Source organism: Ammospiza caudacuta, chromosome 3 (assembly GCF_027887145.1).
Source record: "Ammospiza caudacuta isolate bAmmCau1 chromosome 3, bAmmCau1.pri, whole genome shotgun sequence".
NCBI lineage: Eukaryota > Metazoa > Chordata > Aves > Passeriformes > Passerellidae > Ammospiza > Ammospiza caudacuta.
The window spans coordinates 23,475,292-23,489,334 of NC_080595.1; positions in this window are offsets into that span (position 1 = coordinate 23,475,292).

Below are 14,043 nucleotides of genomic sequence, written 5' to 3' on the forward strand. Positions count from 1 at the left end.
AATTTAAAAGCCACTCCTTCCTCAAGACACAGGGAGGGTTCATGCTGATATTTGACCTCTCCAGCCACTTGGCAGATCTGAGACTTTTCATACTCAGAAGAGTGACTTAATTGATAATCAATCAGTTAAATTGTACTCACGCTGCTCACAGTGCCTTTTCCTCTTGTGCAAGTCAGCTGCCCCAGCTCCAGTAGAGAGGTTTAAGTGCATCTTTTCCATCCTGAATAGAATGGATAATCAAAATTAATCAGTACGCTCTCCTCCTGTAAAGGAGGAACTCATACCTCATTTAAGTGTGCCAAACACTGTGTGAATGCTGTTCCACTCCTTTTTTGTGTCACTCCTCTAATTGTTCCAGTTGGTCCTAGATCAGTTCCTGCTTATGCAAAGACTATGTCTCCTGTCAGGTCTAGATCACTTCTGAATAATTTCTGAACTTGCATTCATGCCATATGTGTGACAGTTCTCTTGTAATAGCCATTCTTGTCTTTGGTAGGAAGGAATAGGTTGGATGACCAAAAATTTCTCTTTATTGCTTTTGTACGGAACCAGGGAGGAGCTGAATAACAGCTTAATGCTGTGAATTTGGACAATATTTTGGTGAATGAAAACTCACAAAACACATAAAAATATCTGTTGATGTGCTGTGGCATTAAATAGTTACAGCACAGAACAAGGGAAAAGTGAAATTTCTTCTACACGGGTATAAAACCATTTTAACAGTTATATTCAATTGTGCATATCAGGTACTATTCTGTATTTCCAAGGAAATTTGTTCTTGAAAGTGTTTTTTAAAAGTTCTACTAGATTTAATAATCTCTAATTAGTTTTCCCTAGTATTGTCGGAAACTCCATAGTTTCTAAATGTCTTTGAAAAAAAAACTTTTTCTACAAAACTCAGGGATTACTAAGTCATATCAAACAATTTTTTTTTTCTATCCGGACTGTCTGTTTTTAAAACCTCCAAGATATTGTATACCTGCCTCAGCTTCTGAGGATTTTCATACATTTGATGTGGCAATGAAGATTTGGGGGTTTAAACCACTGACATATCTGTTCTCTTTATTAAATATGTCAGCATCCTTTTATGATTTAATTGTGAAGTGAATATTTGTTCTCACCTGAATTCTGAATAATGTGCACAAATATGTGTCAGTCTCTTTCTGTGCAGACATACCTATACACATGTGTTTATTTACATGCCAGTTCATGGTATTTCCTCTATGCCACTTCATAGCCTGTGTATGCAACCCACACACGGAGTGTTTTTTCATACCAGCATAAAGCCCTTGAATTCAATTTTCAATTGCCTAAACAATTTCAAAAGTAGCTCAGTGAAATACTTTAAAATTCATGTCAAATTCATTAAATTGTTATAGCTGGGGAAATAAGCAAAAAGCTAATCAGAAATGAAAAAACCCAAAGGTGTAATACTTCATTTTTATCTTTGGGAGAACATATATCTTCTGAAAATTTAATTTGAAAGTATTTTTATAAAGAAAGGATTAGAGACCCCCCCCCCAAAAAAGAAACTAATTGAATGTCAGATAAAAAAAACAGTGTGTCCCACTGTAATCCTAGGACAAAACTCTGTTAACCATTCTGGGTTTCCATGTGAATGTTTGCTTTTCAGCAAAAGGCACAGATACAGATATCACAGTGGGCAACAGCCCACTTCAGTTCCCAAATTAAAAAGCTAAACTTCCCTGTGCAAGGCTCCTTTAAACCTCTTTTGTCTAAAATGCCAGAGCAGTCTGCTTCCTTCTGACCCGGAATGACAGGAGCATCTGCGGGAGAAGGAAAGACAAACGTCTGCCTGCCACCGCGCACCCACAGCCTGGTGGGGCACAGCAGCGCACACCCCAGGCCCGTGGCTTCCACTGCCACTTCAGCTGCTCCAAGAATTCTCCACGCAAGAAAGCAACAGGGCTTAAGCAGATTTTATTTATTTTGGCAGTTGTCTACATTGGGCTAATTTTTTTTTTTTTAAACCTTTCTATTTTCAAGGGTGCAATGCATCACTGAAGTTTTCATACCTGGTTATCATACTCTGAATATTCCCTAGGTTGTACCAGTTATTTTTTTCCTTTGTTAGTGAAATATGGGGTTTGTCATGCACTAGGATAGATTTTAAAGAATTATTAGAAAACCTACCACATCAACTTTATATTTAGATTTCCAAATTCTCCCTGTGTCCTATATAATGTCTATAATATCTCAGAGTGAAAGAAATGAGCAAGGAATCTGAATTTTAGTTTTTCCCCACTTTCTTACCAAAATATGTTGCACTATGAACTTCACTAAAATAATAGAAAGGTCATTTCCTTGAGACCATTGAGGTATTACTTTTCCAATATTTTAGCATTTCATGTGTACTTTTCTTTTAATTTGCATGTGAGAAATTATTAAATAAAGTGGGGAAAATGGATTATTATCTGTCAATCCATATTTTTTCAAGAAAACTGTGACTGTTCAGCACTGACTAAAGCTCAAGTTGTTTCATCAAATTACTGGTCTCTGCATTGTGTAATTATAAATGAATTAACATAATAAAAACAATTCATAGATCTTAAATAAAATGCCAATTTCATGACTAGTTGCTGAATGGTAGTTCAGACACAGGAAGCTGACAGTGAATCTGGACTTTGATAGATGTTTTCTCCATCTGTGTTTCTTTAAAGCCTCCAAACACCTTAAACAGTTCCATAAAACTAGATGCCAATTTTTCTGTTCTAATCAATTTCAAGGGGTTGTTCATATACTAACTCTCAAAAAACAGCATTGCAATTTTTGCTAAATGCTGTTTGAATATATGACTTGCCCTCTTAGTTTCACACTCCAAAGTCCTGTTAAACATGAAAGCAAAATTCTAAACAGTACTTCTCAGAAATCTGACTATGTCTATCAAGTTCCAGTACTGCTCCCATTTCTGTCACCTGTGCTTCTGAGTTGCTGGCATGTAAAATCACAATATTAAAATTATTGCAATGTTACAAGTCTGATTAAATTGAAGTATTGGACACACTAGTAGATTATTTCTTCCCTATTTTATTCCTTTTGTTTATTTTCTCTTTAGGGCACACAGTTGGAGAGTAAAAATGTCCTTTATTGTCTCTTCCACTTTTTTATTTCTTCTCTTCAACTGACTATATATGAGACTTCTACTTTTGCATTATATTCCCACTTAAATTTATTCAGCTTCACCTGGAAAGGAAAACTCCCAGAAATTCTTCAATAAGCTGCCAAGCAAAGAGCTGTTAATCATCCAGTATAACTATAAAATGAACAGGACTATATGTTATGTATAGTTATATTTTAACTATATGAAGGTTGTCCTAAATGCAATTATTGTCACCATCAAGACTTTTCCTTGGTACAGGAAGGATTCTTCCCACTTCCAAGAATGAGAAACTGAAGTGTCTAAATACATTTATGCTCTTTTCAAGGCAACAAGCCTTGTGTTCTTCAAAGGTGTTCTGAAGCTCAAAAAGCAGCCAGAATCCAATCTATTTACTTAGCAGGATATCCACCCACTCATTTGCAAAACTGTACTTCTGAATTTTATAACTGAAGGTCATATTCTTTTATCAATTCTGTCTAAAGTAAAGCTATTGTTTACTGTTAATAAGTTAATGTTTATTGGTAATAAGTTAGGAATACTTCAATATTTCTTTTGATCTATGTTTATTATATGTCCTGCTAAATTAAAGATACATTTTTAGGACATAGTTGTAATTTTTTTTTATGGAAATGGAAAGAGAAAAGTTGCAGGATAATACAATGGATCTATTCATAAACTGCTCCATAAGGTAGAAAATTATCATATTAACAAACCTTGTGAATGCCAGTCTTGGATATGAATCTGCTACTCGGTGGCCTTACATCAAATCACTGAACCTATCATGATTTACAAATTCTGTTTACACCAAGAAATAGTGTCATCTCTACTTTAAAAATAATTTAATCACCCTGGTATAATGCAGCACATGGATGTTAGTATATTATTTTTCAAGTGACTTTTATGACAGTGTAACTTCTTCCAAACCATAATAAGATTCTGAAGATATTTTTGTATTAGTTTTACTTAAGTGGTTTAATTAACTCTCTCACTTTAAATAATGCACTTCTATCTAAAAATCAGCCCTCAGTTTTTATGTTCATAAAGAGGGGATGATAACACTTACTTCCCATATTCTTGCGTGCAATAACATTTTACTTGTTAGTACCAAGAAAAACACACCCAGAAAGAATTCAGCTTATTTTACTACAAGCTACTAACAAGGCAATCATCACAAAACAATCAAAATTTCACTGGAGGTAAAAGATGGAATCCTGTCTCTTAGGTGAATGTGAGTTGAGATGAAAATACATGAGGCTAAAGAGCAAGGATTGGCATTTGACGGGATTCAGCATGAGCGAAGTCTTGGAAGCTTTTCCCTATCTTTGTGCAAAGACATAGAAATTATACATAGTACAATAACTTCTTAAAAATTATTATTTTTGTTGCTTTTCAAAACTTAACAACAGAAAAAATTATCTTTTGCTATGTTGTCCTACAGATATTTTGATGCAGTTTCTCCTTGAGAGTGAAGAGCTTCTCATAAAAGGCAAAGGACAGACAGTGACTGCAGCAGCACACTGGTAGAGAGAGTCAACATTTGTCTCTAGACAGCACTTCAAAATTCCTGAATACTTAAGCAAAATCTCTGTTTTGCTGCTCCTTTTGTGCTGATTTTTGTCCCTTCTCTTCACTGTATTGGTTCCCAATCAACATTCCAATCTAAAAACCCCAACTCACAGCTGAAGCCATCTTCATCAGTAGCTTATATTCCCTAAAATTAGTGTATTTTAGAGAATTACACTGAATTACTTGGAGGTGCTGCCTAACCTGTACAGTTTGACATAAAAAGGTCTTGTGCTGTCTCATCTTTCTCCAAAACCCCTCCCATTTACAGAGTAATGTCTATGGGTCATGTTCAGATGGAGCCCAGATAACCCTAAGGGAGAATTTATTTTTATCTGTCATCAATTTTCTCAGCACATGCATTGGAAAGAATTAAACCTAGAATTAGGAATATATTAACTAGGAATATATTTGAGGTCCAAAAACCAACTGTGGCAGCACTGTAGAATTCCTGAATGACTTTTGCAAGTCATTTCATGTCTGTGCTATAGATTCCTCAACTGCCAAATGGGAATAATTCCACTTGTTTTTTGTTGTAGTCTCTGAGGATGAAAAACATTGCGTAAGAATTGAAATAGTCTTACAAGTGACAAAGAATGTATCTAAAAGAAAAGGCAGCTGCTTGATCCTCCTTAGCTTGTTTTGAGTGGTTTGAACCCACTGGAGTTATTTTGGCATTTTTACAGAGTTATTGCTGATTTATCACATCATAAGCAGTCAGAGCCGTTGCTCACTGGATGTGTGTTGATGTAATTAACAGCCTGCAAGAAAGCACGACTTGCAAAGCTCAGGCTCACCAGGATGTAAAGATATGCACATTTTAGCATAGTGGGGAAAAATAGACCAAAAAAAAATTAATTTTGATGATGTAACATCAGCGCAAATTAAATTAATTCCTGGGGAATATATTTTGGATGGAGATCAAATAAATCCCTTTGGATGGAAAGCTTGAAATAAGGCTTTGTTGAACATCATTAATGGAACACCTTCTCTCTGCACCGATTAAGCTCATTGACCATGAGCAAGAAGGTTGCCCAGCAAGCTAGTTCTCTTCTTTTTTTATTTCCAGCATGTCTTGTTTGAAAGGGATAATTGTGCCCAGCAGATCTTGTTTCTAACACTTCTTATATATAGTGAAATACAGTAATTTAACAGCTTGCTTGGGGAACAAGAATTTGTTCCAGTTCCTGATTTAAATGTTTATGCTAATTGCTATTTATTGGCTCAGATGCAAATGATAGGTTGGCCAAAGTGAAATTTTATGACAAGCAAACTCCCCCCTTTTGTGCAAATTGAAAAAGTGAAACAAGAAGAGGATGAAATGAGCCGAAGATGGTCTTAATGGCTGCTTTTTAATGGGGAAGATAAAATTAAGACTGATTTACGTGGCCAACTCCCCTGTTTTCTCTTATCAGCTCATTTGGCAGGAAAAATGGAAAAGTAATTGTTCCTCTTTCAATGTGGGTCTCAAACCATTATTTATTGGCTGAAATTAATCGCTGTTTATCCTTCATTCACGTGGAAACCGCTCTATCAGCATTATGAACCCCAGCAACTCAACTAGTCCCTTGCAATTTAGCCAACAGCAAGCGCAGATCCTGATGAGCCGTGCCTTAATTTTCTGGGCTGTGGGAGTTAATGAAGACTCCTTTCTTAGGTGGACATATTTGTATTTCTACGACATTAATAACAATGGTCTGCACTTTCCTTTCTACAGCATGTAAACTTTTTTATTATTTTCTTTTTAGTAGAGAAAAAAATAATAGAGTATTCATAAAGCTGGACAGGGTTGAAAGAGAAGATATAGAGAAGATAGAGCTATTTCCTTGTACAGGAAATCTCTTTGGGAATGAAATAATGTAATATGCAACTCTTTGATCCCCTGTTATGGAGTGTGCAATGTGATTGCAATGCTTTGCTGCTGATCAGTGCTTTTATTTAGTCTTTTCTCCTTATGTTTTATCTTTGTTCTATCCACCTTCCGGCCTGGTTCACTGTACCAGCTGCCCATGCATTTAATGCCAAAAGGGAACTATGCAGCTGGGACAGCTACAGCTGCATCTTATCTAATTCTGCCTAAGGGGTCAACTGGTGCTGGCAACAAGCATTTTAGGCAGAAGTCCTTTCCTGATCCTCTTTTTGAGATGGTGCAAAGCATCACCACATTCTCCATTCCACATAGCCAGGAGGAGAGTCAAAATGCTTGCCTTTCTTTGCTGCCTTTTTTTTTTTCCCAGCCCCAGAATGCCTTTGGAAATGAGATGCCCGGTTGCAGTAGCAGTAGCAGCTGCTGCCATCAAAATATCAGCAAAAAGCAAATACAGTTTACATTGTAATAGAATGAAAAAGGGGTTATTAAGCAGACACATGGGAGCTGTCCTGCTGGCTGAAGCCTAAGGTGTGTCAGGCCTACTGCTGTGCCCATGACAGTGGCCAGTGGGAAGGGAAAATAAGAAGGTGTGAAGTGGTCTTGTTTGCTGCCTTCTGCCAAGGGCCAAGTTGATTTCTAATTGCTCAAGATGGGCTAAAAGCCCGAAGCACAAGTTTAAAAGGATTTAAGACCAACAAAAGCAGCCGTGGATGAGAAATATCCTTCTACTGAACATTGCTTCTCAAGATCACTGTACAGGGGCATACACACACTTAAATATGCTGGTGTTCAAAGGGTATCCTAATCCTCCCTTTCACAGCACTGAAGAATGAAGTAAAATTGAGCAAATTTTAAATAAAGTGAGGTGTGCTGCAATTTAGGCTTTAGCAATCTGTTTTACAATAAGATATACTCATGTTGTCTTTCTTCATTAATGTTATGAGGGACATCACTGGACACACTCATATTTGCCTTTGGCCTGATCTAAAATTACACTGAAAGTCAATAGACATTTTTCTACTGATTTACCTGGGTTTTGGACCTGCTCCAAGATCTGTGCATCACCATTTTAGAAAGGGCAGAGGCAGTGAATTTGTCTCAGGTTTGTAAACCCAGTAATGAGTTTCCAGACATGACATGTCCAGCTCACTTCTTAGGAAGAGGGCAGGAGTCTCTGTGAAGAATGTATGTGAGACTCTGATCTTGGCATCAAAAGCAATAAAAACCTTCTAGTTAACATTTTACAGATGAACTTTTTTACCTTCATCAGTATATCGTTAGAACCCTTAAGAGAATACCAGCTTAACTTTCCAATTTAAAAAGGAAATGTAAATACTTTTAAATTATGTATAAAACAGAGAAGGAAGGAGTTCCCATATTTTTTTTAATGAAATTTTCTGTGCACATAGTCCCACACAGAATATAAGAATATTGATTCTGCAACAGGTCAAACAAAGGCAAACTCTGGTGTAGAAGGGAAATAGTATTTATTTTAATAAACTTCAAAGTCTATATCACACTTTCTAAGCCTGGTATTTCCTCATGGGGACCAGACATCCTCCGAGCTTCAGTTATCTGCTTAAGACCCAATTGTCCTGGTTCAGTTTTCGTCCTTACAGCTGGGAAAGTTTCTTTGGTATGAAAAGTAGCAAGGCAAGGCTATTCTCCACCAGTGATCTCTTGGCATGTGTTGTACAGGCAGCACCAATACAGTTGGTTGTGATAAAAGACACAAGGGGTGGATTGAAGCCCCTCACTTTATCTCCTGAGGTAAACTAGAAAATGTTACTACCAATCACAGAGGATGGTGTTTAGTTACATATTCACATGTACCAAGAGAGGAAAATAGCAGTTCAAAAATGTAATTTTGGAATGCTCCATTTGGGTGCTGCGCTGTCACTGGCACAAATAATAAGGTTTTTATATTTTGTTGCTTATCTAAACTATGGCCTTGATCCTGCTTCTAGTGACTTCTGTGGGAGTTTTGCCATAAAACTGTGGTTCTTTGCGTTAGAACACACCACTTTCTTCTCTATTTAAAGAAAAGCCTGAGTCCTGGGGCTAAATTCGAATTCCACTTTCATCCAAATGTCTGAAATTGATTGCAAAAATAGGGCACATATTCTTGCCCATAAAAGCTCTATTCAAAGTCCTGAATTTCAGAGTTATTGACCATACAGTAAGAGCCAATACATGCAGTGTGTGTGTTCAGCTCGTATCTTCAGCCTCAAGTGCAGGTTTTCATGTCTTATGCCACCAGTAAACTGAGTCCAAGCTCCTGAGAAAACTTTGAAAGCTAATTCTACACCTAGAATTCAGCTCCACTTTTTGAAGCTAAGTCAGAAGATTATCACAGTGCAAAGCCATGTATTTCCAGAGGCAAATTCTTTGATACTTAATGCATCCCAGTTGTCTTTTTTTTTAAAGCAAAAGTAGGTATTTTTATTTTTCAGATGTGTTCCTTGTTTGTTTTGTGCTGTCAGGGAGTTCAGCATGCTTGGAGAATTTCAGTGAAAAGGAAAAGCTGATCTTTCACTGTCCAGTAAACTTAAGACCAATCATCAGTGCCAAGGTGAGTTCTTGTTTGCTAATAATCATTCTTGCCATTTCAGAAATGTGCTTTCTACTCTGTCATCCAAAGTACTGTGGCTTTAAGACAAAAGACATGGAAAACAACAGAGCAGTTTACCTTCCACTTTGACAGTTTTTAAGCTATGTCGTTACATTCAACAAAGTTGAAGGTAACAGAGGACCCAGAACTTTTTCAGTGGTAAAAAGATTTTTCTAATATTATTTTTATCATTAAAATGTTAAAGTGATAAAAGATTGTTCTGATCCACTTAAGATTACTCTCATTAGTTTCCATAATTATTAGAGTCCACTTAAGTAATTTATGGGCAGGCCTTTAATGCAGCTGTAGCAATAATTGAATCCTCTTTGGCCTTGCTGACCATATGCTTTCTACCTAAATTTCATAAGTGATACTGAATACACTCAGATGCCACAGCTGTAAGGTTCAAGAGCCTTGAAGGGATCTGGTACCCCATTCCATTTTATTTGGTTTATACTCTACAAAGGTGATAAGTATGTAGGGAATACATCTTGATTATACAAAAAGTTGTGTGGAGGAACTCACACCAAAATGTATCATCAGCAGAAAAAGGTCTTTTAAGGACAATGCAGAGTATTCTTATGGCAAGCTAGCTGGGGACAGGAAAGCACTGCTTCATGTCTAGTTGCTGTGTCTTACTGATGGTTTCAACAAGAGCTCTGCTTTAGATTGCTGAAATATACATAGTTATATACAATCTATCTGCATGTGTAAATCACCCATAGCTGTTTAGCTTGAAGTATTTACACAATTTGGGATATACTTTCATTCTCTGAAGGAAGTTTAAGATGTGGACACTCAAAGAAATGTATCATAGCCTAGGCCCAGAGCAACCAAATAGAGCTTAAAAGGGAATGACTGTAGTCTCCCAGCAGATACCAGTATTTCTGTATCTGAGATCTGGGAAATTCCCCAAGTTCTGGTTTACTGTTGAAGTGGATCCAAATTCCAAGTAATGTTTCTGGCTCCCTCAGGAATCTGGTGCTGATCCTCTGTTGCTTCGCACCTTGTGCTATCACCCAACCTGTACAAAATAAGTGCAAAACACCACAGGCTCTAGTTTGACCTTTACTTCAGTGCAGTTATATCAGTTCGTACCACCAGAGATAGGGGCCCTAGTTCTGATTTGGCAGCTTTTTAATCTCGCTTTGCACTGGAGAAATATATGTACAGTCCACAATAATGGGAAATAGTAGTACTTCAGATGTATTTGATGGTCAAATAATTTCATTTCTGTTCCCCACCCGTCAAAACAAGTGCAATAATATTTTCCTCACAGGAGTCTTGAGGAAAGCCTTGCTTTTCAGCTCAATTTCTAACTCATTTGAGAATAACAAACTGTCTTGCCTTTGCTAAGGTTTTGTCAACTGTTTATCCCAAGATAAGGAATTCAAGATAAACTCACCTTCTTCCATTAACATGGCAAGGGAGAAAGACAACCAATTACATTCCACATATCTCTACCATCCTGGCTGCTGAAGGGAAAGCTGCCCTAATTCATACAACTGAAGCTATACTTCCAGAGGAGATGAGGGAAGGATGAAGTAGAAAATAGTTTAAATATTCTGAGATTTTTTTTCTACTGTGGGGTATTGAGGAGTGCCAGGATCAGCTATCCATTCATTTTGGCTGATTGCTGGTGATTTGGCATCTGAGAAAGCTTTCAGCAAATGTCTTGCATGCTGTGATATCCTTATGAGAGTCACAGAGCTCAGCCAGCATTTGCAGAGACCAGGACAAAACAGTGGGGTAGCCACCCTCACACACCACTCCTCACTGGCCCCAGAGCTAGAAGCATTTCTGACCCATTTATGCACACTGCCTAACTTCATTGGGCCTGCTTATTTGGGAAGCACCTTTAGATAGCCATGACTTTCCCAGCCTCAGAGTGGATCCCAGCCTCCAGGCCAGCAGGCACAGTCAAGACCTTCTCTTGCCATGCTGCTCTATGATGCTGTACTGCCTCACTGAGCTCTTCTTTATGGTCATCTCTATTCCAGCACTGGATGAAAAAAAAAATCTCAACCTTTTTACCACTCATCTACATCCTTTGTAACCAAAGCAATCAAGAGCTGTACTAGATATTGTGCTCTGGACCATGGTATTCACTGGAGATTATCTGATTTAGATGAATTTAAATTATGGCTCTTCTCCTCAAGCATAAACACAGTCTCCTGCCTCTTTGGAAACAGAAGAGGCAGGACACAAACAGGAATGATAACATCAGTCATTCTGAGAGCTAATCTGTGGGTTGTTGGGTAAAAAATGACCAAGACTCTCCCAAATAATTTACTGCCTTGTGAATCAAATTAGTGACTCCATAGCCTAGGTGCACATTTGAAATGAAATCTTCATTTCACCAGGTATCTGATTGCTTCACATGGTGTCATCTTATTCTGGGATGATGTAAAACCCTGTTACAGCACTTGCCCAGTACAGCCCATGAGCCTGTGGATCTCTGCGGTAGCTCCCTCAGTAACCTTCCTTCCAGCTTAAGGAATCCTTCTTGGCTCAGCCATTCCTATTGCAGAACACACAACAAACCTTGTCCAGCCTTATTACTTTTCTTTGTATTTTTTTGGCCTTTAGGAGCCTATTTTTCAGTGCAAAGGGACTAGAAATTCATGCAATATACAGGATGAATGAACAACAAGTTTTCAGACTAGGAACATTAATTGCACCTCATAAAGGTTGGTAAGTGTTCCCAAAGCTCAAAGATTAGTAGCTTCCAAAAACCTAAAATGATACTGCTACTTTCTTTTGCCTTTGACAGCAAAGCTTTTGTATCTAATCAGAATTTCTCATATCCAAGGGAAACTCTTGCCAGCCTACATTTCTCTCCATTAAGACTTCTATGTATGAAACAAAAAAAACACAACCAAACTGGCAGTTGACAGATTGGCCAGTTTATCATTTCATCATGACATGGTTATGTGTGCCAGTAAGAAAATGGTTCCAATGAAGCAATTTATGATTTTAAAATCATATAAAAAACATGTAGTCGTGTATAAATAATCCTCAAGGTTCTGTCAAGAAACATAATTATAATGAATTATTTTATTATGGTACATAATCTGATGTTCTCACAGATACTGGAAGATTTACACTAAGATTATAAAACAGCTGATTTCAGGTGAAGGCTGAAAACAGAGAGGATCTGTGAAGTTTTGGTCCATTGGCATGTCCTTTACATTCAGCATTTTACATAGATTTGCCACTTTAGCCAGAGACAATTTCTTTGGTGAGGAAATCCTCTGCACTCTATTGTGTGAGGAAATATATATTATTTTTTTAATCAGCACTCTGGATTTAGGTTCATGTAAGAATTCTAGAATGTGCATTGGCCGTAAACTGTCAGTGGCTCTTTAGAATGAATCTGCCTAAATCAAACTAAGTGTGTTTGGGCTGATGTGTAAAACTTTCAGTATTTACTGTAGGTATATAGGATCTGAATGTAGAAATAATGCACCCATCAACATATCATAAGATTAAGATAAAAGAGAACCAAACAATGAGTTTCAAAGGCAAGAAGAACTTGCATTGACATGCAAATTTATGTCAGCCGTATGATTTGAAGCCAGCAGCCAAACAGCTCCTTTAAAAAATGAGCCATAAAGACCAACTCGGTCAGTGGACACTGATCCAGGATTTATGGGGCCCAACAGACACTGCCTTGGAAGATGATTCAGGTAAACCTGCTTGGTTACTTACGTGGCCTTTCTGTTCAGTGTGAGTTATCAAAAGTGTGGTACAAAACACATGGGTATGAAAGATAAATAACCAGGTCAACCAAATTAATTCGTGGAAATGAACCCTGTACCTTTATACAATCAATATGCCAAATTACTGAAGGTAAGCTTTATCCAGTCATAAAAATGGGAAGTTTGTCTGCTAGAACCAAGAAAGAAGACAAAATTTGGCTAGGTTTCTGTTAGGGAAAAGCATTTCTCGATTTCTTTTTCCTCCCACAAAATCACAATTACAAATGCAGATGTTCTGAAGTGGATACACTAAGATTAGTTCAAGTGTTAAACTCTGACATATTTGAATACTCCTATAGCTCATATTTCAAAGCCAGGCATGAAGAAAGAAGGATGTAGATCCTGTGAATATCTATCTATTGCCACATTTTAGTGTCAGCAAGTGATAGACAATTTTGTCCTTCTCTTGTGCCCTTTCTATAATGTAATACACAATACACAACTCTTGCTGGAGTTGTGGCATTGATACATCTCACACATGTAGTGTTTTAGTAAATCCAGACTTCTTCATTGCAATACACTCCACTAAAGTAAAAAAAAAAAAGCACTGTATATGGGCCTTACTTCAAGAAAGCATTTACTCATTTTCCACATTTTATCCCTTTTCATGACAGCCAAAGGAGTTTAAGGCTCCATTTACTTTAATGATACAGTGTTAGTTTTCTAATATTACAACAGAAATATCCTTCTGACATGACCTGGAAACACCTCTGAGGGTGCCTGCACGCACTGAGTCCTGTTTTGGGGAAAGTGAACAGTTAATACTTGTGGTTGGGATAACAGTGTGGTGGTTCTGTGATGGAGTTATTTGCCTTCTAGGCATGGGCCAGAATTCACAAACTCATTTCATATAGTTTAAAATATGTTTCTATTGAACAGAGATAGAGCAGATTGCAGCAAGTTTTGGAAAAGTAATTGTTCTTTAGTCTAGTAGCACCTCACAGAACTGCAAATTGAAACTTATTTGAAGGAAACTACTTCATTTTATGTAAGTGACAACTCATCCTACAGAGGAAGAAATTTCTAACTCATTGTTAATTACTGTGTTCTCCTTTTTTCCCCCACTAATATCTATTTATTGCTACTTAATAATACTATTTTGTCCTCACATTTTCAG